Source organism: Oryzias latipes, chromosome 6 (assembly GCF_053564925.1).
Source record: "Oryzias latipes strain Hd-rR chromosome 6, Olatipes_Hd-rR_3.1".
NCBI lineage: Eukaryota > Metazoa > Chordata > Actinopteri > Beloniformes > Adrianichthyidae > Oryzias > Oryzias latipes.
The window spans coordinates 32,167,354-32,194,758 of NC_136242.1; the positions used below are offsets into that span (position 1 = coordinate 32,167,354).

At 39.1% G+C, this 27,405-nt stretch overlaps 1 protein-coding gene and 1 long non-coding RNA gene across 4 annotated transcripts in view; one reads left to right on the forward strand and one right to left on the reverse strand.

The window, feature by feature from the left end:
* The first annotated feature begins 729 nt into the window (after positions 1-729).
* kcng4a (potassium voltage-gated channel, subfamily G, member 4a) overlaps positions 730-27,405 on the forward strand; it is a 64,734-nt gene continuing 38,058 nt past the window's right edge. The window contains exons 1-3 of one of the 3 annotated variants that reach the window (XM_078949036.1): positions 763-788; positions 1,591-1,675; positions 10,209-10,286. The gene's annotated coding sequence lies outside the window, so the exon portion shown is untranslated. Of the gene's footprint in view, positions 789-1,590; positions 1,676-10,208; positions 10,287-27,405 lie in introns of those variants that run through there. The other 2 variants (XM_078949037.1, XM_023956069.2) reach the window with 2 other exon arrangements.
* Positions 8,703-22,349, reverse strand: LOC110015272 (uncharacterized). The gene is made up of 3 exons (XR_002290453.3): positions 22,216-22,349; positions 21,906-21,962; positions 8,703-8,921 (listed from the first exon to the last, which is right to left on the reverse strand). It is a non-coding gene; the product is annotated as an uncharacterized LOC110015272 (long non-coding RNA).

The window sequence follows — 27,405 nt, forward strand, 5'->3', positions numbered from 1 at the left end:
AGTGTATTGAATTGAATTGAATTGAATTGAATTGAATTGAATTGAATAGAAATTTGCCTCTGAGTTGTAGGTATGACCCTTGTCCAGAATAACCCCGCCCCCATTTCCCATGGTCCCTTTGTTTACACACTCTCTCCCGCTAGCTTACAGCCCCTCACAACCCCAACCTAACATTACTGGTACAAAAAAAATTGCAAGCAATTTTGGAGCTATCCACCTGTAGGGTTTCGAACAAGATGACAGCTCAGCCGAGGAAAACAGAAGAGGTATTGGTTTACAAGTGGATGCATCAGAATGGAGCAGAGCAGGGAGCTTGTGGCCCACAGTTGTCGCTTCTATATTGCAAATACAATCTTTTTTAAACGCGCTTTTTTTGGGGGATCTGTTCCTGATTCACAACCATTTGAATAAAGAAGTACTCAGAAATGCAATTTTAAACTTAATTTTCTTTATACATGTCAGTCAAAAGAAAAATTCTACAAGAACATGTAAAAAAAAACAACCTCTTTTTAACGGTGGTTCTTCAACAACTTTTGTTTTGTTTTTTCAGTAATCTTGGATTGTTAAGTCGGGATAAAGTTTTTTTTTTCACCCTCTTCATTGAACAAAAAGGTGTTATGCCCCCCTCAGTTGGTTCAAACCAGTTCTGGGGGGGAGGTTTCACATTAACTAAACCAGAGAAGAGAAAGACACCCCTTTCACTCACAATGGTTTCAACTAACTTTTCAAAATGGCTGCCAAGCAGCTAAACAAACATTTGTCCAAATCATGACCTAACCCAGAGGCTGGTAAGCAGAAGCAAAAAAACAGTCTTATGATGTTTAACTTAAGTGAACGCTGTAGTAAAAGATTCTTATTTGCTTCAAACCCTGATGTGGTTTTAAATTACCAAAGTTTTTCAGTCCCCCCTTCTTCCCTCATTCACAGCCTTTACAGCTTTTAAAGTTTTGGACATTAGTACCTTTGCATGGTAGATTTTTCAGTAAAGTCTCTTATGATTGAAGGAAATTCTGTTATATTTAAGCAATTTGCCTTCAAGGTATTGCTAGTTTACAGGTGATGCCAACTAGATGGAAATAAGACAGATGCATTTGTAAAAACTTCTTGTTTGTGTGTCTATGGGCCCCACATAGGTTACTGATGGACCGCTTTGGTTAGAAGTTTCTACAAACTGGAAATTCATTGATATGATGAACTCACTGATGTACACACTAAGTGGTGGAAAAAATATGGGGTCCCTAAGGGCTATACAGACCTATGCAAACAGGGCCCCATCCTAAATTACAGGCCAATACCACCTTTTATACAGGTTAAGCTACCAACGAAGAACCTGAAGACAAACCCACATGGGATGAGGACGGAGGCCAGGTCTTTGACAGGAGGAAATACTCAATTAAAATGTTGGTAAATGTGCGGCTCTTCCCACTCCTCTTGAGGGCAGATAAAAGCCTGCAGCAGAGGGCAGTGGTAGTATTGGATTTGAGGGTTCACAAACTCATCAATAACCCTGACCTGCTCTTTATTGATGGTAATGATCTATGGTGGTGGCAGGAAGTCAGGCAGCAATTAAATCTTTGTCTTTATTCCTAGATTTGATGTTTCCTGGATCAATACTGCCAGCACTTAAGCATCCATTGAGCATGGAACCAGACTGACCACATAATACAAGTCTAGTGTAAGTCAACTTAAAGTTCCTTTGTTTTCTTGTGCTAATGGTATCAAATTAAAACAAACTTTATTTAAAAGGTTGGAATAGCAATGGTTTTATTCCTGAAGTGGTCTTCGAAGCTCTCATGTGCAGCATCTGACGCCATCTTGAGGGACATGTTGAAATCTGTTTAATAAAATATTACATTTTGAAAAAGAATTTACGATACTTTTTGTATTATTGGGTTAAAAAGGTTGAAGGTTCTCACTTGTTGTTACTGTGATTCATGTTGCATCTTTACAGTTTCAAGATAAACAATTGGTTTTTCCTCCACCTCTGCCCTGCTCTCCTGTATATTCTTTTTAAATGGACAGGAGCTGAAGGCCTCTTGTGTTTGGCAAATATTTCTGTTACAGTAGGGGGTTGTGGAGCATTGAACACACAGGGTGCATACTTGTTTAATATTCACCACATATTATATTTGTATAAATCCAATTTCCTCTTATCTTTTTTGCGTCTGTACGGTGCCACAGCTTAATTTTCACTGTTTTTGTTGTAGGTGGAGCTACGGCATTAATGGTTGACTTTAGTTTGTTGTTCAAATCACCATTAATAAATCTTATCAGCTATCCAGCCATACAATTTTGAGCCAGATGCAGAGATTTAAAGACCGGCAGGTTGATGAGATTGATTGCTGGTGCATTGGAATTCCCGCCCCAGTTCCAAGCCCCTGTATGAAGCAAAGTAGAAAATATAATCTATTCAGAAATAAAATTCCACCTATTTCATAGTTTTTCTAAGCATTTTCCTAATACTAACACTCATCCATAGCATATTCTGACCAGCTGCTCATAGCTTCATTCTTTACTGTTGCCAGCGAGCTGATGTAAAACAAGATTTGCATCCATCAGATGCTGTAATGCAGCACTTCTTTCCAAAAAGTTATCTCATATTTATATAACCTTGAACTCCATAATCCAGATTTGTCTGTTTTGGAAAATCCGTCTTGCATCACTTCAGATTAATCCCTATAAGGACAAGCTTGAGATCAGCCATCATTCATCTCTTTCTGGGTGGCGTCCACAGTTCCAGTTGAGGGATTTTGTGGATTTTCAACAGCGTCTTTGCATTCTCTTCTCCCTTTACTTATCAGAAGAGGCATGCGGTTGTCTGTTTGACTCTCTCATTGAGGTTTAAGTAAACACTGATGAAAGATGGACTAAGCAGGAGAGACAGAGTGACAGAGGTCAAACTCATCTCATTTTCTGTCTAAAGCTGACAGATGGGTTTTTAGTAAAGGAATCAGGTGAGCTGCATGCCTCCTTCAAAAGATTTTCACTGCCTATGTCCATGTTGGAGACTTCGGAAATTACCTTCAAAGCCTTTTATGGGTCAGATATAGATATGTCATGGGCATTGGAGGGACTTTAAAGTTTGGAGCAGCGCTATTAGAAGGAAAAGACTCAAATGAAATGTGAACCACAGATTATTATAGTAAATGTCAGGGTCAGAGTAGATTGTGATAGAAAAAAAGAGATCAGAGGAGCAGACAAATAGCAGGTCAGTGTGTGTTTTTGGTAAATGTAGGAAAACCTGATAACTTTGCGCTTGGATCAGCGAGATCAGCTCTTAGGTCGGGATGTTTGAGCGTCATGTGTGCAAAGCTGTGCATAGTGAAACAGGAACAAGGATGGGTGATGGGAGTTTTCTGAGGTCCCAGACTGCAGAGGACAGACAAGGACAAAAACCTCTCCACTGTTTAAAAAAAGAATTAAAGTAGGAAAGAAAAAATGGAACAGGTCTTTTACCTCGGGTTAAAGACCCACTCCCATGAAAAATCACGTTTTGGCATGTAGCATTTTTCTGATGATGGAGGACATAGATTAAAAAAACTAAGCCTAAAATAGCATTTCTCATTATTTCTTTATTCTAAACGATGCTGTTAGAAAAAGCTTAAAGATGTGGCGTGGAAGCGGCAATGGCAATCCACGAGTTTCTTGTGGATTTACGTCTTGGTTTCCCTCCTCCCATTTTTGTGGGACTCTTAATGTTAGTTTGGGATGTAAGTGTCTGTAAGCTATAGAAGGAGAGAGTGTAAACAAAGGGATGATGGGACATGGGGGTAGGCTTACTCCTTACCAACTCCTACCCACAACTCAGAGGTGAATTTCTGCCACTCTGCAGAAACTATGTTCTGAAAGACTACAGTTTTTTTGTTTTTGTTTTTTGGCTAAAAACGGCATAATCACAATTAATGGATCACTAGGAATGCTTTGAAAATAAATTGGAGTGTGACTTTAAAGATGATGCATAACAAAATACAGCTCTGAGTTGTTTTTCATGAAGTTTTCCTTTGACATTTGTGTTGGCTCTTGTTTCTGGTGTAAACACAGTGATCCTCATCTAGCAGCTCTCCCTGCCCGGCTCCAGTATAGAGCGTGAACAAGTGTGAACACAGCAGGTGTTTCCCTAAGGAGTTCACAAGAAAAACATGTCATATGGATTGAGTTATCCACATTTCTTTCCCTTTTCTTTACAGTTTTCATTTGTAAGTTTTGTAGATACTTGCATTTTAGTACAAACATTAACACAAAAATAATCATTTTACTTTGCCGTTGGTAGTTTGTTGTGACAGAAAAGAGTTCCAGTTTCACCCTGTGCTTTTAGCTTTTGTTCTGTCCTTCCTCCTGTGTCTGTTTCACTGTGCAGCCTTTCCAAAGCATTTTGTGTGCTGCTTTGTTCTACAGGCATCTGTGCACAATGTCCAACCTTGACTATCCAAACACTCTGCACTGTTGATGCTCAAAACAGTTTATATTGCCAAATGTTAAACAGATAGAAAGCTTTCTGGCTGAATATAACTGACCTGACCATCTATGGGGTTAATAATAATGATGAGTTCTTTCCATGACTGTATAACAGAACTGGACTGAGTGACCCCTCCCTCTGGCACTCCAAACAACAAGTACCTGCTTCTCCAAGAAGCCAAAATCCCATAGACCTCTATAGCAATTTTTCTTTTTTGTTATCCAAGTTATAAAATGTCCAACCAGTAAAAGTAGGTGGAGCCTGCTGGCCCCCATGTCCAACGGTGATATGTGATTTCACGTAGCCTACTTTGGAAGTTGGCCTTTCAACAGATAGGCCACACCCCTATCAACGAGGCCCCCACAGACCAAGCCGCCATATTTAGCAACCTAGTTGGCGAGAGTGGTTGCCATAGAAACGCTGACTCGATCCACCATCCATCACAGAAAAAAAACATTTTTTAACTGCATTGAAAATGGACGTTCAGCACACATCAATATTGTTGATTTGTTTACTTTTTCAGGTTTCTGCAACCCTGCAATTTTTTCATAACCAATGTTTTTAGATCTCAAAATATTTTATGAAACCAATAATAGTTTTTCCTGTTGTGTTGCGCATTTCTGCATACTTTGAGAATGTTTTGTTATTCATATGCATGTTTGGAAATGAAAGTTACATGTATATATGTACATATACACTTGGGTAGGGCACTGGACTTTGATGGTGGGAGTACTGGGCTTAGTCGGGAAAGTAAGGATTTAAGGTAAAGGGGGTGAGAGTTTATAAGATTTTTCTTCTTCTCACTCCCTTTTGGACTTGTGTTTATATAATTTTGTCTTGTTTTGTTTTATATAATTCACTTGCCTTTTATTTTAATTTTTTTTTTTTTAATAAGTTTTGTCTCATTTTTGTCTTATTTTGTTATTTTACACTTGTTTTCACTAGTCCAAAATAAAAAAGACTACTACTACTAAGATACCTCTAGTTCATTGTTGCTCCTTTTTTAATGTGATGTGTTCTCTTTATTCTAGTGTTTTGTGACTTGCTTTTACTGAGTTGATTTTGCTTTAGAGGAACTTGTGTTTGTCAGGTTGTTTTTCTTCATTTTCTGTCACAGTCCTTTTACGGGAAGGTAATTTTTTATCTTGTGTGTCCTTTGGTACCAAGAAAAAATAAATAAAGGGTCTCAAAAATGATCTAAGCTATTTTTGAAGACCTGAAGTTATTAGTTTGTATTCATGTCTTTCTTCAGTAATCTTTGAGGTCCTGGCTGTGAGCATGTTTCCTCCTCATGCTCGATCAGAGCAGGACTGAAACAGGCCGGGCTCTGGCAGATGGTGGTGGTGGGGGCTAACGTAACTCCTCGGGGCATTAAAAGGAGGGAATGACCCATCAGGTCGAACATCAAACTGCTCTGATGGATGATCTGGCTCCCGACCAGGAAGTCAGAATGCTACTGCAATCAGAGGAGAGCATCGCAGGTCCAGCAGTAAATCACTGCCTAAATGTAAAGGACGTTTCATGCTCTGACCTCAACACGAGTTATTCTACAGAAGCAGTACTGCGCCGGTGTGTTTTATAACTGTCATTTTTCAGTCCTCTCAGTGGGTAAAGAAACGGATTTAGCTGCCTGTAAATGACCATCCTCCCCCATGTGGCTGCGTGTTTTGCTCTGATTCCACTGGCATTTTTCCATCCCAGGCAGGAACCACAGATGGCTAAATAGCTTCTTTTTTTTTCAACTTTATTTTGGATCATTAGCCGAGTAAAGGGAACACATTTTAGCCTCTTTTTTTTCTTTTCTTCTTATGCTATTTGGAGTTATTTCTTCCCTCATCTCCATGAAGCACTGAGGTGTCTAGTTACTCAGGAGGAGGATATGAGGTGCAGTTGAGGTGGAGCCGGAGGAGATTTGAAGCTTCCAGTAAATAGATAAGGAACTGCAGAGGAAACTAGAGAGGAAGACTAAGATGTATGAAATAACAGTGTTTTATCCATATGAAGGGGTAGCTTTGCTCATTAGAATCAATGGGAACGTTTAGGGGACTGATGACCCTTTGATTACCAGATAAATGACTCTTTGTTTTCTTATGTGTAGGTTCCTTTTCTCTATCTGAAGTGTTTTTCTTTTGACCAAGTTAATTACACTAAATTGGGTTGTTTGTTCCAGAAAATCCAACAAAATTTATGGCAAGAATTTTGGCTTTTTAATGCAAGTGAACAAAATCCAATGTCTTAGACAGACAGGTACGGGTACCTGGGAATCTGTCAACAAGAAACACAAAGTTATACTTTATACATAACTTTGCAGAAAAATATGAACACGACTTGGTTTTTGGTGGAACATGTCTGTTTTGAAAACAACTTGTCTTAGTTTTGGATACGACTTTTCTTTGTTGTATCCAGATACGAAATTTCCCCGGTTAGAAGAACATGCAGCTGGAGTGTGAAGACATGTGAAGATCAGTTGCAATGATCTAGACGAGAAGAAATCAAAGCGTGGATGAGCATCTCCATCGCAGAACGCGGCACTCAAATTGGCAATGTTTATTAAATGATAAAAACAAGAACGAACAAGTGACCCATTGTGAGAGTGAAGAGATGGAACTGGATGTAGAGGTGCCCCGAGGTTCCTCACGGAGGACTTAATAAAGGAAGCAAGAAGACTAAAATAAAAAGAAAGCCTAAATCAAAGATTTGGACAAGGTTGTAACAAAAGCAGGCAGCGAGACACAAAAGACTCCATCAAACCAAGAACCCTTTCAGAAACCAATTAAAGATCCAATAGATGGAAGACTCAGACATGATGGGAAATGCAGCTGAACACGATAATCTCAGAAAGCATCTGAAACCTGACATTGTGGAAAAGAGAGTGAACAGTTTTTTCAGTTGAATCCAACTCTTTCTGTAGGGACAGTAGTTGACATTCAGGGCTTCTTGATCACATTCTAGGGGATACTACAAAAATCCCCAAACCTCAGAGTATTACACATTGTATAGGCACCTGTCCAAATACTTCAGTTGAAACTCTGATTAAAATAGTTTGTAAAGGTTACAATTTTTAGAACCTTTGCCACAGGTGGAAAACAGTTTGTACTTGTTCATTATTTTACGGTGGTGTTTTGTTTTTTATAAAAGTGGAGGTTTTTTTTTGCTTTTTTAATTTTTATTTTTACGTTTCACTGTTGTTTTCATGCTGCCTTAGCTTTTTATTTTTCTGCAGAGTTGAAGCTCTGGTCTCTGTGAGTAAAACGTGTCTTTCACTGTTAGGAGTCACAGCAGATGGCTTGATTGGTTCTCCTGCAACTTTCTTCCTAACCTTCCATTTAGATCCGGGGTCTGCAAGTTGAGGCCCCGGAGCCACGCATGGTTTTTTTTACCCCCTCCTCTGTGGCTCTCTGGTTAAGAAAAATAAAAAGGTTTTTGATTTCTGTAAAGGAAAATAGGACATTAAAAGATTAAACTAATTCAAACTTCATTTAAGTCATTCGGAAACAGTTGAAGGAGAGTACGCATCACAAGTCGAATTAAAACATTTTGACTGATTTTTTGAGTATAACAGAAAATCTATTGGAGATTAGTAAACACAACCACAATTCCTACTTAAAGCACAACGGATCATAGTACATTTTCTACTTTTGAACTAATTAAATATTTTTAAGTGGTTTGAAAAAAACGTAATTAGTTCAAATTTATTTTTAGTTTGTTAGATTTACCCAACAAACAGTAAAATAATCTTTACATATTTTTTTAATTACTGCTGACATTAGGCTACCTCCATTTGCTGCTTTGAAATGTGGTGCGGGGTGTCTTTTATTTTGAAAGGAAATCATGTGACCTCTTTCAAAGGTTATAAACTATTTCATGTTTTGGAAAAAAAGGCAATTTTTTTTTCTTTTTGTTTTATTTTTGCAATAAAGCAACAGCTGTTTTATATATATCATAATAGCAAGAATAACACAAATGTAAATCAGTGTCTTATTTTTCTAAAGCATAAAGTTCTGCTTTGTGGCACCTATTGGGTTGTGGTCGGTGTGAAATTGACCCGAATGACTCGTTAGGCGTTGAAGGTTGCAGCCCCTGATTTAGAGGGAGTTTTTTCTCCCCACTGTCTCCTTTTGCTTGTTCAGATTACAATGAAGCCTAATTTCAGGTCACTTGCCATATGTAGGCCTTTAGCATGTTAGGATAAATGGATTTATTGAAATAATCTGGATTACTAACTGGAAATAAGATCTCTATGGTGTTCTTTTTTTTTTTTTGCTTTTTGTGAATAAAACTTAGAGACCTCAGTTGTGAAGCAGCACTTTATACATAAGCTGAATTGAATTGAGCAATGCTTAAACAAAACGAAATCCATCACTTGGATGACGCTTTTTATTTTCCTTGACATGACTTGAATGATGACTTCAGTCTTCCTCAGAAAGGTTGTGTGTCTTGTCTGCGAAGCATCACCTTTATTCTCCTAAAGAAAAAAAACAGTTGCATTTGAAAAATGTAAGACGACAATTCAATCTTTTCTATGTTTAAAATAAAACCTGTGCATCTTAATTATTTTTAGTTTTTCTAACATTTGATACAAGTACAAGACATTGTCACAAGGCATTGTTTGAAACTAGTTAAGGACTCTCTCAAAGCGTCCTAAAACTCATCGTTGCACATTTATTCTGCTTGCAGAGATGTGTTTTCAATATTTCAGAGCAGGACATAGTTATAATCTTGGTACACTAAGAGTTTATTCCTCAATTTCTTTTTTTTTTTACAATGTGGTGTTTCTAATAAAATACTTTCTTCTTTAAGCAAACTGTGTTGGATAAACAAGGGCTGACTTTACGTCTAAAATCTTTTGACCAACCATAGAATTATTAATTATAAAAATAACATTTGGTTTGACTTTGAATTCAGGAGGCCATAAAAATCAAACCAGTACCGTCCTGCAAAACTGGTTTTGAGTTCATTCAAAAATCTGCTTTCCCATTGCACGTTTGAGAGTCAATTAAATGTTCAGGACATGCAGTTACAACAGCTGTTTATCTAAAGGCAGCAATGTTAAAAACAAGTAAAAGTCAAGTCAAAATATCAGAGAAACACCTGACTTATACAAAGTGCTAGCAGATTGTCTTTTGTTTGGAATATCAGAGAGGACCTGGACCTTCATGCCGCTCCATACTTGTCCGAGCCATTTTCCATCTGATGATTCAGGATAGTTCATTTGCATTGACTCTGTTGGCTGCAAGTGAATGATAACATTTTTCCAGGTGAATCAAAGTTTCCATGTTTTGTCTCAATCCAAGGAAATGAGCTGTAGAACCAGACTTTGGTCTCCACTAAAAGAAAAGTGACCAGCCAACGCACCCTCTTACATGTTTTCCACGTGTTTCTGCCTATGAGAAACTGTTATATGTCCACCTTTTTGGCGTGCACACAGCTGTTTTTTTTGTTATTCATCTGTCTAGCTGGCATTGTTTGAAGGTTTCTCTGCTGCGTGTTTACCGGGAGGAAGCAGTGTGTGACTGTGTGTGTGTGTCTGGCTCTTGACACGCTGCAGCTCTCCACTTTTCACTCATTGGTATGTAAGGCCACACAAGCCCCTCACTCATGTAGATACATCTATTCATCCGCCTACACTCACATGTCAGATGTTTTCTTGTCAATAAGACAAACTACCATGAGAAGAGAAGCCGTCAGGGAAGCTTCCCAGAAAACTTCAGCTGCATTTTTAACTCGTCTTTCCTTCCTCGGTCCTCCCCAGCCCGGGCTGCAAGTCATTAGAGCATCACATCTCGCAGTTCCACTGGTCTCGGCGCAATTATTTCAAGATTTGATTGAGGTCAGTACCCTTGCTTTTATTGCTCCCCACATTTGTGGAATAATTTTAATCAATTCCTCTTTTCCTGTCCCAAAAAAACACTCCTCCTTTTCACCCAACTCTCCCACTTTATTAGGTCTTGATTTAGATTTAAATGAATCCATATCAGGCCTGGCAGTTAAAGACTGAACTGTATTACAGCTTCTCAGACTGTTAATCTTGCGGTGGACGCTTCTGCACTCAGGAAATGTGTTTACAGCGACTTTTTTTGTGTGGACTGGAGTTTATGACAAAGAAACTTATCCTCCACCTACTGCCATCAAAATGTAGTCTGAAGGGGGTCGATAATGATTGGCATGTCTAGGAAAATGAAAACGACCAAATGGGTCACATCCAGCTATTAGCAGCAAACTGATTTCCTCCCATTTTTATTGGGTTTTAGGGCTGAGTGACCATCAGCAGAGCTTCACACTCCATAGACTTTATGCTCCATTACGAACAATCAGTGAGACGCACTGGACTCCGTCATCTGCATGTTAGGGACCGCCATAAGCTTGATGAGCTCAGGTTTTATAACACATCATAGATCACGGGCTGATGGAGATTTAACCAAAGGTCACCTTTGTGAGGTGCGGGCCAGGATAACGCCAATTTATGCCGAGCTTTTAGGGTTATAAGATGAAACCGTTATATCTGTGCTGTAAGTCCAACTGGAAGATTAGAAAACTGAATACACTCATTTTCAGCCAGCCCTTTAATTGGTTAAGAAAGATGGCAGAAGTTGCAGAACTGTATGTCTTAAGTAAAAGTGTTTGTTTGTATTTTTATGTAGGGTCAATCAGTTTTGTTGCAACTAGTTATGTAAAAATAAAATAGGATATGATGCTTAATAACTGTATTACATAACATCTAAACCATAGAGTTCTTTTTATATCATTCATCATCATTCGTCTCCTAAACCCGATTTTTCCCTTTCGGGGTCACGGGGCTGCTGGAGCCTATCCTGGCCACTCGTGGGCGAAGGCAGGGACATCCTGGAAAGGTCTCCAGTCTGTCTCTTTCATATCTATTTCACAAATAGTCTCAGAATATAATATTGAATTTGTGCGTGCTTTCCGCTTTTCAGTGTCAGAATAAAAAAGCTGCAGATACCTGCGTGTCCTGACTGTTTACTGTGACCGCACTCCTGGATTGATGAAACTTTTCAAAATAAAGCAGAAGTAATGTTTCCTGTTCTCTAAACTTTAGATTAAAAGGCTGTTCCAAAAACCTTTGAAATAGGGATGCAAAAGATGTAGATATGTGTCGAAAAATGAGTCTGTAGTGGCTACTGAGAGTGACAGCAGTATCAGTAGAAAACTGCAGGTACAAACAAGACGTTTGTTGTTAAAGGAATAAAATTGATTGGTTTCTGTCCAATATTGTCAGTTTCTCTTCCCGTCTACTGTTTTTACTCTTTTTTTTTTTTTTACGTGTGATGTAAGCAAAAAGACATCCAATCACAAGCTTGCTTCTACCAAGTCAGGCTTAGCAATTGGCTGAAGGTTGAATCACAGCGATGTGTGTTGTATGAACTAAATGTATGATAACCCTTTTTTAAACTTCAAACACTATCTGAATAAATTAACTTCATCCGCAACAAAAAAGAAAAATGTTGTCAATGAAAGCCACTTCCATTCTCGTAATACATAATTTTATAAAAAACAAGATGTAATATTCATTGAATCAAAATTAATGAACACAATTTCTTGTCCCTTTTTATGAACAAATTTGTTCATGTGTTTAAATATATACACATTAATTGTTTTTCACCTTTTTACCTTCATCTGATCTGTCAAAATGAAATGTTTTTTTTTAAGGGGGCCTAAGTGACAACATTTTAAAAAGATTCTTCTTTTGTACCCATCTTTACAAATTGAAGTTGGTTTACCAGAACCTCACCAATTGCATTTTTAAGAATTGCACTTCTCGAAAAAATTATTTTCTTTTTTACATTACTTAAATAAAAAAATCTTCAACTTCGCCTTGTTCTTTCAATCTGTCTGCCCAAAAACGTCATGTTTGACGGTGACTTTGCCGTGTGTGACCCTCCTCCATGCCGGTGCAAAAACATAGACCCAGATGTTGGTGTTTCTCTTGAAATGGAAGGGTAAAGGGTCCCTCCTCTGCCTCACCCTGAGGGAGATAGCTGATGGAGGCTTGGAGGACACGGGTCAATAGGACCGGAAGACACCATGTGAAGGGCAGAGAAGAAGAACTAGGAAAAAGATCAAATCTAAAATGCAGGAGGGATAATAAAAATAAATTGAAAGTCTGTGAGGGCCATTTTCTGTGAGCTATTGATTTCCATCAGGTACGGTTCTGCATTATTACTTCAGTTTCAGTGAGAGAATAAAAGTCTGTCATTCTTACTAAATCTCTTTAATAATAAATCTCTTTGATAATAAAAAGGCAAAACAAATGCCTGTCTCCCCAAAATGTCACTTTTAAAATCATTTTCCTGTAGTGACATCAGTGAAAATCTGCTCTATTCATTCGCTTATTCCATAAGTGGCAGTATGTAAAGGTTTTCAAGACAAACTTCTAAATGTACGCTACACCCTGGTTTTAGTCGGGCAGCACTCTGATTCAAGATTCAAGATTCAACATCAACTTTATTAATCCCCGAAAGGGAAATTTGGTTGTAGTAGCAGCACCACGGAAATAAGATAAGAGATAAAATAACACAAGACGAAAAATATACAGGGAAGAAAAGAAATAAAAATAAACAGGCAGAAAATAAACAGTCGAAAACTCTAAAACTCTCAAAAGTCTTATGTACCTCCTGATGAGCTGATGAGAATAAAATGAATTTACTGCAAGGAAAAAAAGATTAATGGCTTTCAGTTGGGAATAAAGACCACCAGGACCACGGATCTACTGCTATTGATCCGCTTATCGTGACAGTCTTTGACAAAGGGGAGAATCCCTCCATGTTATTCTTTCAGATCTTCGGCCTTTTGTCTGCTGTTCCTTCCATGCCATCAAATTCCAGAAATCAAATTTTACATTTTAAAAACATTCTCTGCAATACCCATCACAGTACTTTTTATTTTTTATTTCATTCAAACTTATTTTTAAATCCAATTTAAATTGATTTTGTTTCTATATCCCAGCAATCCTTTCACTATTTTGATTTAATCAACTTTTTGTTATCTGAGCGCCTCGAGGAGAGGATAAAAGTGATAGAAAAAGAAATATTTTCTTAAAATAAAGTTGAAATGATCACAAAACCATAAACATGGTGGACTCTGATATGATGCACTTTGATGTAAAAACTGTTTTCCAGACTTTGACATTAACACATGATTTAAAGTAATTGAATATTTGTTTTATAAATGGATTTATGCACAAAAGAATAAAAAGTCATTAAAAAAATTTGTCTTTAAACATTATTTGCGAGCTTAAACATTTTTCATAATTTTTTTAAAAGTTTATGACCCATTTTAAATGTCAGACCAAACATTTGATCAATACTGACAAGAATATTTCTGCATGAAATATTTAATAAATGATAAGGACGTTTCTCCTTAAAGAAAAATAGCTGACCTATCAGAAGCCTCAATAAAAGTAGGTGGAGCTTGCTGGCCCTCCACGTCCAAAGTTCGAAATGTTTGAACTGACAGACATCGCGTAGCCTGCTATTAAGTTGTAGAAGTTCGGACTTCCAACAAGCTCACTCCTGATTGGTCCAACTCGGACCAATCACTGCTTACTGACGGAATCTGGCGGCATCCGTATCAGCGCCTGAACTGAATTTGTTTTTTTTGGAGCTGGAAGTAAACCATTTTCCATGAATGCATCAGATTCACTCACTCAAGCTGGGATCAACAAATATCGAAACGTAGACAAAAACGTTCTCAGCGTAAACGCAGCTGCAGAAGTCTGAAGAACATTTAGAGCAGGGAGAACATACATGAGGAAACTGAGAGGAGACAAAGGGGCATCTGTGAGGTCTTGGACTGGACCTCAGGCATCAGATGGTCCAAACTCCATCCTATAGTGTGGGTCTTCTTGTGGTCTCTGCACTGCCATCTGAGTGGCTGCTATCAGTTTGTCTGTGGGATGGAGGTCTTTGAGCCACGATTCCATGGGGGTTCTGATGGGGCACTGGGTCCTTGCCCGCCCTAGGCTTATTGCCGGGGTCCAAATTTTACACCTTTACCTTCTACAGTGGTGGACAAAATTGTTGGTACCCCTCAGTTAAAGAAAGAAAGTCCACAATGCTCACTGAAATGACTTGAAACGTTCAAAAGTAACAATAAATTAAAATTTATTGAAAATTAAATAATCAAAATCAGCCATTACTTTTGAGTTGTTGATTAACAGAATTATTTAAATAAACAAACTAAGGAAATAGGGCTGGACAAAAATGATGGTACATCCTTAAAAGACTGAGAGCTAATTGCCCAGGGGGTCATGATGAACTCAGGTATGTCCTTTAATTGACATCACAGCTGTTTTCAAACCCATAATCAGTCAGTCTGCCTATTTAAAGGGAGACAAATAGTGAAAAGGTGTGTACCACACTGAACATGAACAACAGAAAGTGAAGGAGAGAATTGTCCCAGGACATTAGAAACAAAATTATAGACAAACATCGTAAAGGTAAAGGCTATAAAACCTTCTCTAAGCAGCTTGAAGTTCCTGTGACGACAGTGGCACATATTATTCAGAAGTTTAAGACCCACGGGACAGTAGCCAACCTCCCTGGATGTGGCCGGAAGAAGAACATTGGTGACAAATTGAGGGGACGGATAGTTGGAACTGTATCCAAAGAACCCAGAACAACCTCCAAAGACATTAAAGGTGAACTCCTAGATCAAGATACATCAGTGTCAGATTGCACCATTCGTGGTTGTTTGAGCCAGAGTGGACTTCATGGGAGACGACCAAGGAGGACACCACTGTTGAAAGAAAATCATAAAAAGCCAGACTGGAATATGCAAAAATGCATGTTGACAAGCCACAAAGCTTCTGGGAAAATGTCCTTTGGACAGATGAGACCAAACTGGAGCTTTTTGGTTTGGCACATCAGCTCTATGTTGGTAGACTCAAAAATGAAGCATCCAACCAAAAGAACACTGTCCCTACTGTGAAACATGGAGGAGGCTCAGTTCTGTTTTGGGGCTGCTTTGCTGCATCTGGAACAGGGTGTCTTGAAGTTGTACAAGGTCAAATGAAATCTCAAGATGATCAAGGCATTCTGGGTAGAAATGTGCTGCCTAGTGTCAGAAAGCTTGGTCTCAGTCGCAGGTCATGGGTCTTCCAACAGGACAACGATCCAAAACACACAGCCAAAAATCCCCAAGAATGGCTCAGAGAAAAGCATTGGACTATTCTGAAGGGGCCTTCTATGAGCCCAGATCTGAATCCCATTGAACATCTGTGGAAGGAGCTGAAACATGCCATTTGGAGAAGACACCCGTCAAACCTGAGACAACTGGAGCAGTTTGCTCATGAGGAGGGGGCCAAAATACCTGTGGACAGGTGCAGAAGGCTCATTGACAAATACAGAAACCGTTTAATTGCAGTGATTAACTCAAAAGGTTGTGCAACAAAATATTAACTTATGGGTACCATCATTTTTGTCCAGCCCTATTTCATTTGTTTTTTTTAAATAATTCTGTTAATCAACAACTCAAAAGTAATGGCTGAGTTTGATTATTTCATTTTCAATAAATTTTAATTTATTGTTACTTTTGAACGTTTCAAGTCATTTCAGTGAGCATTGTGGACTTTCTTTGACTGAGGGGGGTACCAACAATTTTGTCCACCAGTGTACATTCAGAATTATCATTGCACATCTAGTAAACTCACCTGAACACACGTCTGCTCACCTCTGGAGAAACGTGGTTGTTTGTTTGTGTGCAAACATGCTAGATGTATGACAAACCACATGTCTGTCCATGTGTTAGCATACATGTGTGTGTCCATGTGAGTTAGTTTGTATATTTAGTTCGTACAGTTGTGGGTCTGTGTGTTTATGAATGTGTGCGTGGAGGTTTGTGCAGAGAACGCTTAAGTGTCTGTTTGTGTGTGGACTTGTGCGGTTTTGCATATAAATACAGCCGTTTTATAAACAAATATTGATGACATTGCGAACATTAAGCTTCAAGAACCTTTAATTTTCTACTTTGATGTGCCACATGTTTTATTTGACATGTCGACGTTCCAGAATTCCACAAATCTCCTGTTTGTTTCCGCATTCAGGATTCCTGCCGTTCAGCTCTTCTCCTCTTTTGTCCTTTGAACTTTTGATCATTTTTTTCAGACATGACTTAATCGAAAAACTCTTGTGATCATAAACCACGCCGTTTGTTGAGTTTTTCTGGCTTTTTGTGCTTCAAATTGAACAAAATCCACTGGGAGAAATAAAATCCCTCACCAACTGAATCCAATCATTGTGAATTCTGTTCTCAATCCCTTCGATACCATCCCAGAGACATGACATTACACAGAAGCTGATAATGATTTTGTGTGTAATGGCAGCATGGATGGTAAAGATAAGCTGACGGGGGGCGGGGGGCCAGCCACGGTCATGGAGGGGCAAACAAACAGGATCAATATGGAAAAGAAAGGATCGCTTTAAGAGTAAAAACAATGGGAGAGACGAACAAAGCAGCAGTTACCACGCTGACCTTGACTCCTGCTGTGGAGATTTTTTTTAAAGCTGGATGGAGGAAAAGCGGCAAATTTCTGTGGAAGAAAAAATTCTCCCACTGAACATCTGAAGCCCATAGCCCATGAAAACCATGCTGATTGATTTAAATAAAGGACTTTAACTGGCTAAAAAAACTCAACATGATTTTAAAGCAATAAATAAAATAGGATGATTTAAAATGTCCTTAGGCAAAAACATGTTCTTTTATTGATTTCCAAAATTTACAGGAAAACTTTACATTAAGATCCAATCTAATTGAAGTTTACTTGTTTTATTTAATTCCAGTCTATCTCTTTTATATATAGATATATATAGATATATATAGATAGATCTATATAATATATTAATATATATATATATATATATATATATATATATATATATATATATATATACATATATATATATATATATATATATATATACATATATAGATATGTACCTCACAAAGGCTCCTAGCCTTGAGCAGCCGCCTAAAGAGGTACACAGGAGACAATGAAGCCAGACGAATAAACAGGCTCTTCGCAACTCAACCTGCAAAAGTGTACGCTCAGTGGCAGGGTCAAAACAGCCGAGCAGACCCACCAAGGCTAGAAACTGAACAGTACTGGAAAAGTATATGGGAGAAAGAGACAGCACATAACAGCAATGCCCTGTGTCTGGTCTCTCTGAGAAAAGAACATAGCAGCCTCCCAGAACAGAATCCAGTAACCATCACAGTGGCAGACATCCAAGAAAGAGTCTCAGGTATGAAGAACTGGACAGCACCGGGCCCTGACATGATACATGCCTACTGGCTAAAGAAGCTTACCGCACTCCACGAGCGCCTGGCAGGACAAATGAACCAGCTGCTAAGAGATGGGACTCACCCCGAATGGCTAACAGAAGGGCGAACGATCCGGATCCAGAAGGATCTCTCAAAGGGTGCAGTCCCATCCAACTACCGGCCAATAACCTGTCTCTCCACAACATGGAAGCTCATGTCAGGCATCATTGCAACCGAGATAAATAGGCACATGGATCAATTCATGAGTAATACACAGAGGGGCATTGGTAGAGACTCCAGAGGAGCCAAACACCAACTCCTGGTCGACAGAACAGTCGCTCAAGACTGTAAGTCACGACACACCAACCTGTGCACAGCCTGGATTGATGACAAGAAGGCCTATGACTCAATGCCACACACATGGATCACTGAATGCTTGGAGCTGTACAACATCAACAGGACTTTAGAGCCTTCATGGAAAACTCAATGAAGCTGTGGAAAACCACCCTTGAAGCCAATGGGAAGCTACTTGCACAAGTGTCCATCAAATGTGGGATATACCAAGGTGATACTCTGTCCCCACTGCTGTTCTGCATAGGTCTGAACCCCCACAGCCAAATAATCAACAAGACTGGCTATGGATACCGACTCAGAAATGGGGCCAACATCAGTCACCTCCTCTACATGGATGACATCAAGCGATATGCTACGAGCGAGCGTGACTCCCTGATCCACACCACCAGGATCTACAGTACTGACATTGGGATGTCATTCGGGCTTGAGAAATGCAGCCGGATGGTGACAAAGAGAGGCAAGGTAGTCCACACAGGAGGGGTATCACTCCCAGAAGGAACAATAGCAGACATCGAGGACAGTTACAAGTACCTTGAAATTCCGCAGGCAAATGGCAACCTGGAGCAGGCAACAAGGAAAGCTGCAACAGCCAAATACCTCCAACGAGTAAGACAAGTCCTGAGAAGCCAGCTCAATGGCAAAAATAAGACCCGGGCAATAAACAGCTACGCACTTCCAGTTATCGAATACCCTGCAGGAATAATAAGATGGCCAAAGGAAGAGATACAGACCACAGATGTCAAAACACGAAAGATTCTCACCATGCATGGAGGGTTCCATCCCAAATCCAGCACCCTGAGACTGTATGCTAGCCGCAAGGAAGGAGACCGAGGACTAGTGAGCGTAGAAGCCACTATCCAGGATGAAACATCCAAGATGCATAAGTACATCAAGCTCAAGGCCCCAACTGACAGTGTGCTCAGTGAATGTCTCAGGCAATGGAGAGCAGAGGATACAGTGCTGGAGGACAGATCCTCATGGGAGGACAAACCCCTGCATGGGATGTACCACCAGACCATAACTGAAGTGGCTGATATCAAGAAGTCCTACCAATGACTAGGAAGGGCTGGCCTACAGGACAGCACTGAAGCGCTTATCCTGGCAGCCCAGGAACAAGCCCTGAGCACCAGAGCAATAGAGGCTCAGATCTACCACACCAGACAAGACCCAAGGTGTAGGCTGTGCAAAGAGGCGCCTGAAACAATCCAGCACATAACTGCAGGATGTAAGATGCTGGCAGGTAAAGCATACATGGAGCGCCACAATCAAAGGGTTTGAATAATATACAGGAACATGTGTGCAGAATATGAACTGAAAACCCCAAGGTCAAAATGGGAAACACCTCTGAAGGTGGTAGAGAATGAGAGGGCAAAGATCCTGTGGGACTTCCAGATCCAGACTGATAGGATGGTAATGGCAAACCAACCAGACATTGTAGTGGTGGATAAAGAACAGAGGAAAGCCGTTGTGGTGGATGTGGCAGTGCCAAGCGATGGGAACATCAGGAAGAAGGAACATGAGACACTGGAGAAATACCAGGGACTCAGAGAAGAACTGGGGCAGTAACCCCCAAGCTGGAGGAGTGGCTACAACAGATACCTGGAAAGACCTCAGACCTCTCAGTCCAGAAAAGCGCAGTGCTAGGAACAGCTAAGATACTGCGCAGGACCCTCAAGCTCCCAGGCCTCTGGTAGAGTACCCAAGCTTGGAGGAGAAACCACCCGCGGAGGGTGAGAGGGGCAGTTTTCTTTTTTTATATATATATATATATATATAGATATATAGATATAGATAGATAGATAGATAGATAGATAGATAGATAGATAGATAGATTTATCATAAGTTTATGCTGTTGTTTTAAAATTTATGTTCTTCATTTGCTCAATTAAAAAACATTTTTTTATTCTTTTATTTTATTGTAAAGCCCTTTGGCACCCTGACGGCATTGTAAAATGCTATAGAAATAGGGTTTTATTCATTCGTTCATATTCCGTTTAAATAAAACATAAGTTCCTTTGGTGCATGTGTGTAAAAATGATTTTTTTATCTGCTTTGCTGATTAAAAAAAAGACAGCTCTTTGCTGCAGCAGAACTTAATTCTTCTTAATTATTCTTTACTACTATATCAAGATGCAAGTTGGTGAGTGTGCTTTTTTATTTTGTAATTGTCGATCTGAGCAAACACAGTTTAAAATCCACAGAAAATAGTTTAACCCAAGAACATTTTATATCCCTGTTAATAAAATTCTCCTCTTCCTGGTAAACTCTGAGCTAATTTAAGTTATTTAATACTTTTTTTACTTCTAGTAAATAACAATACCTTGCTATCATCATATATTCCTTATTATTCTTCTTTGTTATAAAATGTTATTATTTGAATATACAGTAGTAGGCAAACTAAAACAAATCATTTCCCCCAGTTTTGTTAACTACTGGACATTTATTATGAAGTTTGGATGCTGATGAGGGCTGTGTTGCCAAAGGGCTTGTGCCACTTTAATGTGGCCTTGGCCTGCCAAGAACCCCTCAGCACAGAGCTTAATATAGATTTAGACAAAAAAACACCTTCATCAAAGCCTTGATCTCCACAGACCAAAGTATTCCTTTGCTTCCATTTATGTGTAACAAGCAAAACAGGAGCTTCAGAGCTGAGGACGCTGCAGGTGAGGTTGGAGAACTGCATCAGTGCTGTTAGAGGTGGCTTCACAGCTTTAACAGGTGTAATTACCACACATGGGTAAAATAAATTCATAGACAAATAAAATAATTACATACGATCTTGAAACATCTTCAATGTATTGTAATGAGATATAGACAGACAGAAATGTGAAGGTGTCTGCTGTAAATCCAAGTATTGCTCACATCCGTGTTTATGAATGAATTATTATTTCCTGGAAACTACTTATTTCTTGAGAACGTGTGAACAAATAATTACTTTGGGGGGAATTATTTTTTGTTATTTTTTTTTTACCCATGTCAGGTCACGGGTTCTGTATGTAAGGCCTGTGCTGCATTGATTATTATACTGTACTACGGTGGCTCTCAAGTCCAAATCCTTCAACCCATGTGATTAAAGATCACAACGACAGTTAAAAAAGCAAAACAAACCTTAAAACATTATACTTTAGAAATCAAAGCAAATTTCCCACAAAAAAAAGAAAAGGAATTGAAATAAAAAGGAAACGTTTTTGAAAAGGAAATTTCCAGAATAAAAAATGAAATGTTAAATAACAAAACAAAACAAAAATTATAAAATAAGCTAGGTGTTATGGGACATCACTGATTGGATTATGATGCTTTTTGACCTTTTCAACAGGAAGTTTGGGATGGCATTCTGTTCTGACAGCTTCTGTTTGGTGATTGTTTCAACTCTTTACCACAGTTCAGGTGAAACATTCTTCTGCTTGTTCTCTTCTTCATTATCCAATCAGTGATTAAGATCTCTCTTCTGGTTGTTTTTTAATTGCTGTTGTGATCTTTAAAATGTTTTTGCGTTGAGTGATTTATGTGATTTGGACATCTGGGCCACTGTACTTTACAGATCTTTATACTTTGATCTTTTTTAAGACTCTTGTACATTATTAAACGATTAACAAAGGGCAACTGTTAAATGCTAACAGGAGCACTAAAATAAAGCAGTAAAAAGTGTGAATTGGCCAATGTTAGACACCAGTTTTCAGTTATCAATTGCAGGACAAACAGGCACATTGATACCCATTTATCCAGTTATTTTTCTTTCTTTTTTTAGGCCTTTTGAATTCAGCAGAAGGGTGTATCATAACCCAAACATGCAGAGATAAAGACACAGTTTTCAAACCAAAAGATCCCAGCTGGAATCTCCTCGTTGTTGTCAGGTTTGCCAAACGCTGCATCACTATAAAAAAAACCAACACGAAATCGGTTGGATGGAAACAAAGAAAGCTGATAACATTCAATGATGCAAAATCTAAACGCACTTCTGGTTTATATTTAGTTTAGTGTAGTCTATATATGGAAAAAAAAAAAGACGTGCACTTTAACAGGAACAAGGCTTACAAGCACACACAAACACTTTGAGACTCTGGGGATGCTCTCTGCTCAAAAACAACTGCTTGACCTTTTCCCAATCTCACCTCTGTGTGACTTACCTGCCCACATGTAGAACTTGCATCCCTTCATAACATGCGCCGCTGCCATAAAACGGCATCTCCTTTTTCTTTTTCCTCATTCAGCTTCGTGGTTAATCTGAAAACAATCCTCCAGCACAGAAAGAGTCTGAGGAGTCCGGAAAAAGTGGAATATTCAGTCTCCTCCCACATACCTAACAAGCTCCTCTCTCTTCTGTATCATTCCAAACCTTTATGGACCTCTTGTTCCCAGTGTGAATTATTAACGATGGCTCGACAAGCCCAGACAAGCTGAAAAGAAGAGAACTTCACTTTGGTTTTTTCAGCAGAGCCTCCCTCACACTCTGTGATAACACTTGAGGAAAATCTGTGGGGCGCACTGGAGGAGTGTAAGACTCTTCCTGCTCCATCAGTTTCTGCTCATTCACGCTTGTTGCCTTCCGTAAGGAATAATTCTCTGCTTTTCACGTTGCTTGGACAGTTGTAAAGGCTTTCTAACAGCAGGAAAAAGATGAAACAGAAATTAATGAATACATGTGTCTTCTCTTGCATACGTATGTGTGTTAAAGGAGGGATCATCCTGCTGCAGAAACACTTCTTTAAAGCATCAACTCTTGATTTTAATAAGCCTCTCCAGCCACAAAGTCCTGGAATGATGAGCACTGGTCTGGGTGGGTTTGAGAGCTTCTTAACAGCTTCCCGTCGTGCTCAAGCATTGAGGCTTGAAAGCAGAAGCCTGTGTCAGTGTTGGCTCCGTTTCACCATTTCACGCCAAGGATTCAATGGATGGATTGAGGGGGGGGGGGGGGGGGGGGTTAAGGTAGCAAACACAGCTTCTTTACCATTTACTCACAGATCTGTGATCAGAGGCCTGGTAATGCAAAGAAACGCTGTCAGGACATGAACCGGGGGTGCTCCATGCATTTTTACTTCCACTCTGTGCTGAAAGCCTCCAGAGGCCACAAAGTGCAGACGTTGCTGTGACTGTATGCTGCAGAAATGCACAGATTCAAAGACGTAAAACATCTAACCATCTCGTTAGTATGGAGTCCCAACTTCTCCCAGTCTTTGTGATGAGCTGCTGTTTGCTAGATTGCTAATATCCTCGATTGATCAGAACAAAGGGATGATTCCAGCCAAGAAAATTACATTTATCAAGTAATTACAAAATGTCCCAAAAATGTATTTTATTACCTCATAAAATATAAGTGAAGTTTGATGCCTTTTTTTGTTTTTTAATGAGATCAAACCTATGAAATATACGTGTCTCTCACCTTCTGTTCGTACTTTCAAAAGAAGACATTTTCCGGCTATTTATTTATTGTATGGCTTTTTTATCTTTATAGACACTAACATTTTTAAGTCATATTTATATTTTTTAATACGCTGAAAAAGCTTCACGAGGCATAACTTTTTTATTGAAATACTTTATTTTTATTAGGCTATGTGCTGTTTTGCTTAAAGCTAAAAAACAAATGGAAAACCGGAAATCTACATTAAATGACAAATCAGCCAAAAAATATTAAAACTTTAACACCTAAGCATCTCAGTTAACTCGTCATAAGCAGGGTTAATTGAGATGTCAACACAACACGTCCAACCTGGAGGCAGCAGCAGAAGACCACACCGGATGGAAACTGAGGCTACAATTCACACAGACTCATCAAAATTGGACAACAGAAGATTGGAAAATGTTTTCAGGTCTGACGAGTCTCCATTTCTGCTGCCAAATTTGGATAGTAAGGTCAGAATATTAACAACATGAAGGCATGGATCCATCCGGCCTCGTATCAACAGTTCAGGCTAGTGTTGGTGGTATAATGATGTGGGGGATAATTTCTTGGCCTACTTTGGTCCCGTTAGTACAGATTTAGCATGGTTCCAACACCACAGCCGACATGACTACTGTGGCTGACCATGTCCATCCCTTTTTGACCACAGTGTACCGTCATCTGATGGCTACTTCCAGCAGGAAAACACCCCATATCATAAAGCTGGAATCATCTCAGACTGGTTCTAGAACATGACAATGAGTTCTCTGGACTCAAATGGCCTCCACAGTCACCAGATCTCAAGACAATAGATCCCTTTTAGGATGTGGTGGAACGGGAGATCGGCACCATGGATGTGCGGCCGACAAATCTGGGCTGTGTGGTACTGTCATGTCAATATGGACCAAACTCGCAGAGGAATGTTTCCAGAACCCTGTTTAAAGTGAGTGTATATGCAGAGTACACGTGTGTATTTATATGCCTATAATGAAAGTCTAATGTTTTGGTTGTGACTCGCTAAACATGGCAGCAGCATCTTCCTCATCATTTTAGAAGTGGTGGAAAATGCAGACCAGGCTGCAGGATAGGTCTGTTTTCTTTGAGTTGTTGTCTTTTCTGTGCTTCAGGCGACGTACTGAAGGTGGATGGTTTTTCCTGATGACTGACGAAGCTGGGGCAAAAATATGACTGCATCTGAGGGGGCGTAGGGAAGGTCTATCTTTATTTATCTGTGTACTTCTCTCCTCAAAGTGAAAAGTTGTGATTCACACATTGAAGAGAGCTCCACATGGCATTTAGCCTTGAGCCAGAATCTTTATTTGCCTGATATTTTCAGTAAAAATTGCTGTTAATTGATTTTGGAACAAAGCCTGTCATGATCTTACTTTTGCATATTTTAATTGGTTGTGTGAGTAAAACCTCTTAAAGCACAAGCATTCCGAATTTAAAAGTTATAGAGGCCAATTACTGCATCCTACTTTACATCCTTTTCATAAACATGCTCTCTTTTTTTAGGATTTACGCAGAATCTAATTTGCTTTTGTGAAAAAGAGAGAAGGGGTTATGAATCATGCAAAGTAAATAAAAACCTTTGACATCTTGGGACCATTAAAACGTTTTGTTTTAGTTGTTTGACGTGTTTTTCTGAAGCGATACAGTTCGCCCTCATGCAGATCAGTGTTTCTTTGTTCAAGTCTTTCGAAGTCTTTTTTTGCCTCCCAGACTTGCTCTGCAAGTTCATGTGTTGAATTGTCACATCATATCTCTGTGACATTAAAGTTTGAACAATGAAGGCAGGTTAATGGTAGTTTAATGCGGCCTCTTTTTTTCCCAGAGCAATTTGGGTGAATGAGAACTGGAGGGGAGAAAGTTAAAAGGTTTAATAAAAATACAAAAAAAAGAGAAAACCTTGGAAGAAACTGAGAAATAAGGTCAAAAAAACAATAAATGAAAAGGTGAAATGCTGATTAATGGGTAAGTGAGGTGTCAGTTCAGGTTGTTTTTCTGCAGCTTTTCCTTTGACTATTGAAAGAATTTGAGTGAATTCAACATCGTTTTATGTGTTTTTCTCACTTCTGCAGACAGTTCTGGCAAGCTTTGAGGACTGCGTTCTCTGAGGTTAGCAGAGGTCATAGAGGATGCTTCTAACTAAAAAAAAAAAAAAAGGATCACTGTCAGGCTTTTGTGATGCGTGTGTTTTTGGTGTCTGGAAAATGCCTTAAACACCCACTCGGACGGATGCATGTTTTATACAAGGCCCTGTTTTACTTGTTTTGTATTTTACTATCATACTTTTAAATTGTCGTAACTTTATAATTGTTGTTTATATTGGTTGTAGTTTGACTTCGGTCATGTTCTTGTGGAATTTTCCTGATGATCGAGGACATACATGCAGAAATTCACATTTCTGAGTATTCCTTTATTAAAATTGTTGTGAATCAAGACGAAAATGCAGTTTTAATTCGCTGGGCGGGGCCACAAGCTCCCTGCTCAGCTCCATTCCGATGCATCAACCTGTAGACAAAAAGAACCATGACAGTCTGGATTTCCCCCGTGTGAGCTGGAATCTGGATAAAAAACTGGACGGCTTGATAGCTCTGATATTGCTCACCATTGTTGTTGCACCGGTTATGTCAATTTAGGGGTGTAAGATAGCAGGAGATCATGTAAACAGAGAGCTCTCAACAGTGTGGGCATGGTTACTCCATGTCAACAGTCCTGCCCACAACTTTAAGGTAAATTTCTGATGAACTTCTGTCGCTTTGTAAGGATTATATCCTAGAAAATGACAGGTTTGGAGGATTTGGGCTAAAACGGCGTAATCATAATTAAAATGCCACCATCCCCTTTTAAAATGGCTTGAAAGATGATCAGAGTGGGTCTTTATTTTTCCATTTTTTTAATTAACATTTTGGCAGAGTTTTTCACCATATTGTTGCTCAAAATAATAATCATCACTCAATTTCTCTGGGTTCAAGTCAAAGACAGTAGAGTAAACAGCCAGCTGCAGTCAAAAGGAAAAGAAGAGAACACATCGGGTGCTTGTTGCATTGATCTACATCTGACACATTTGGAAATTATATTCCTGCACTAACACAACCATATACTAATTGACCTTTTTTTTGTGTTTAGATTGCAAACATATAGGTAGCAGAAGCCTTGCCTCTTTGCATTGTGGGTAGAAATGTTTTAGACTTTTCTGTTTTCTGGTTTTTAAGGGTTGTGTTGGATTTTTTGTTTCCTGTTGTGATTGTACTTTACACTACTAGTTAGTGGACACCTTACAGAAGTGAAGTTGCATTGCCTGTTGTGTTGGCTTGTTAGTTAAAAGTGCATTAGAACTTTTATGCATGGAAGACTTTGGTTTTTGCTTTTTTGTGCCTCCCTTTCTTCTGACTGCCAACAGGGCTCAACGTGTACGATTCATGGGTTATCAAACATCACCAGGTTCACTTGGATTGTTTGCACATACATTTTACTTTGAAGGCAAGCCTTTTTATAGTAAAATGTTATTACATTATTGTCCCCATGTCTAGTTTGAGTAAAATGTTGGTCAGTGAGGTCGAGTCTGGTGGAGAAGAGAAGAAAATGTTTTTTTTTTCTACCATGTGTTCAACTACAGAGCCCCTAAGGTCTCCTCGACATTTCATACTTGGCAAGAATCTCAAGCAAAGAAGTTGTGAAATCCTCAGAGGCTCCCACTACAGCCCACGTACACGCTCCCAGCTTTGAAACAACAAAACAACACTACATTCCAACAATACGGCACAGCGTGCTCTTCTTGGCAGAGATCTCGGTTTGTATGTTGAACCTAAAGAGGAAGTAGTTTTTATTGTCAGTTCTGAGGAGATGGATGGAGGGGGGGGGGGGGGGGTAGTAAGGGATTTTGTCCGTCATACTTCAGTAATTATACAGCTACACTCCGCTTTTCTACTTTAAA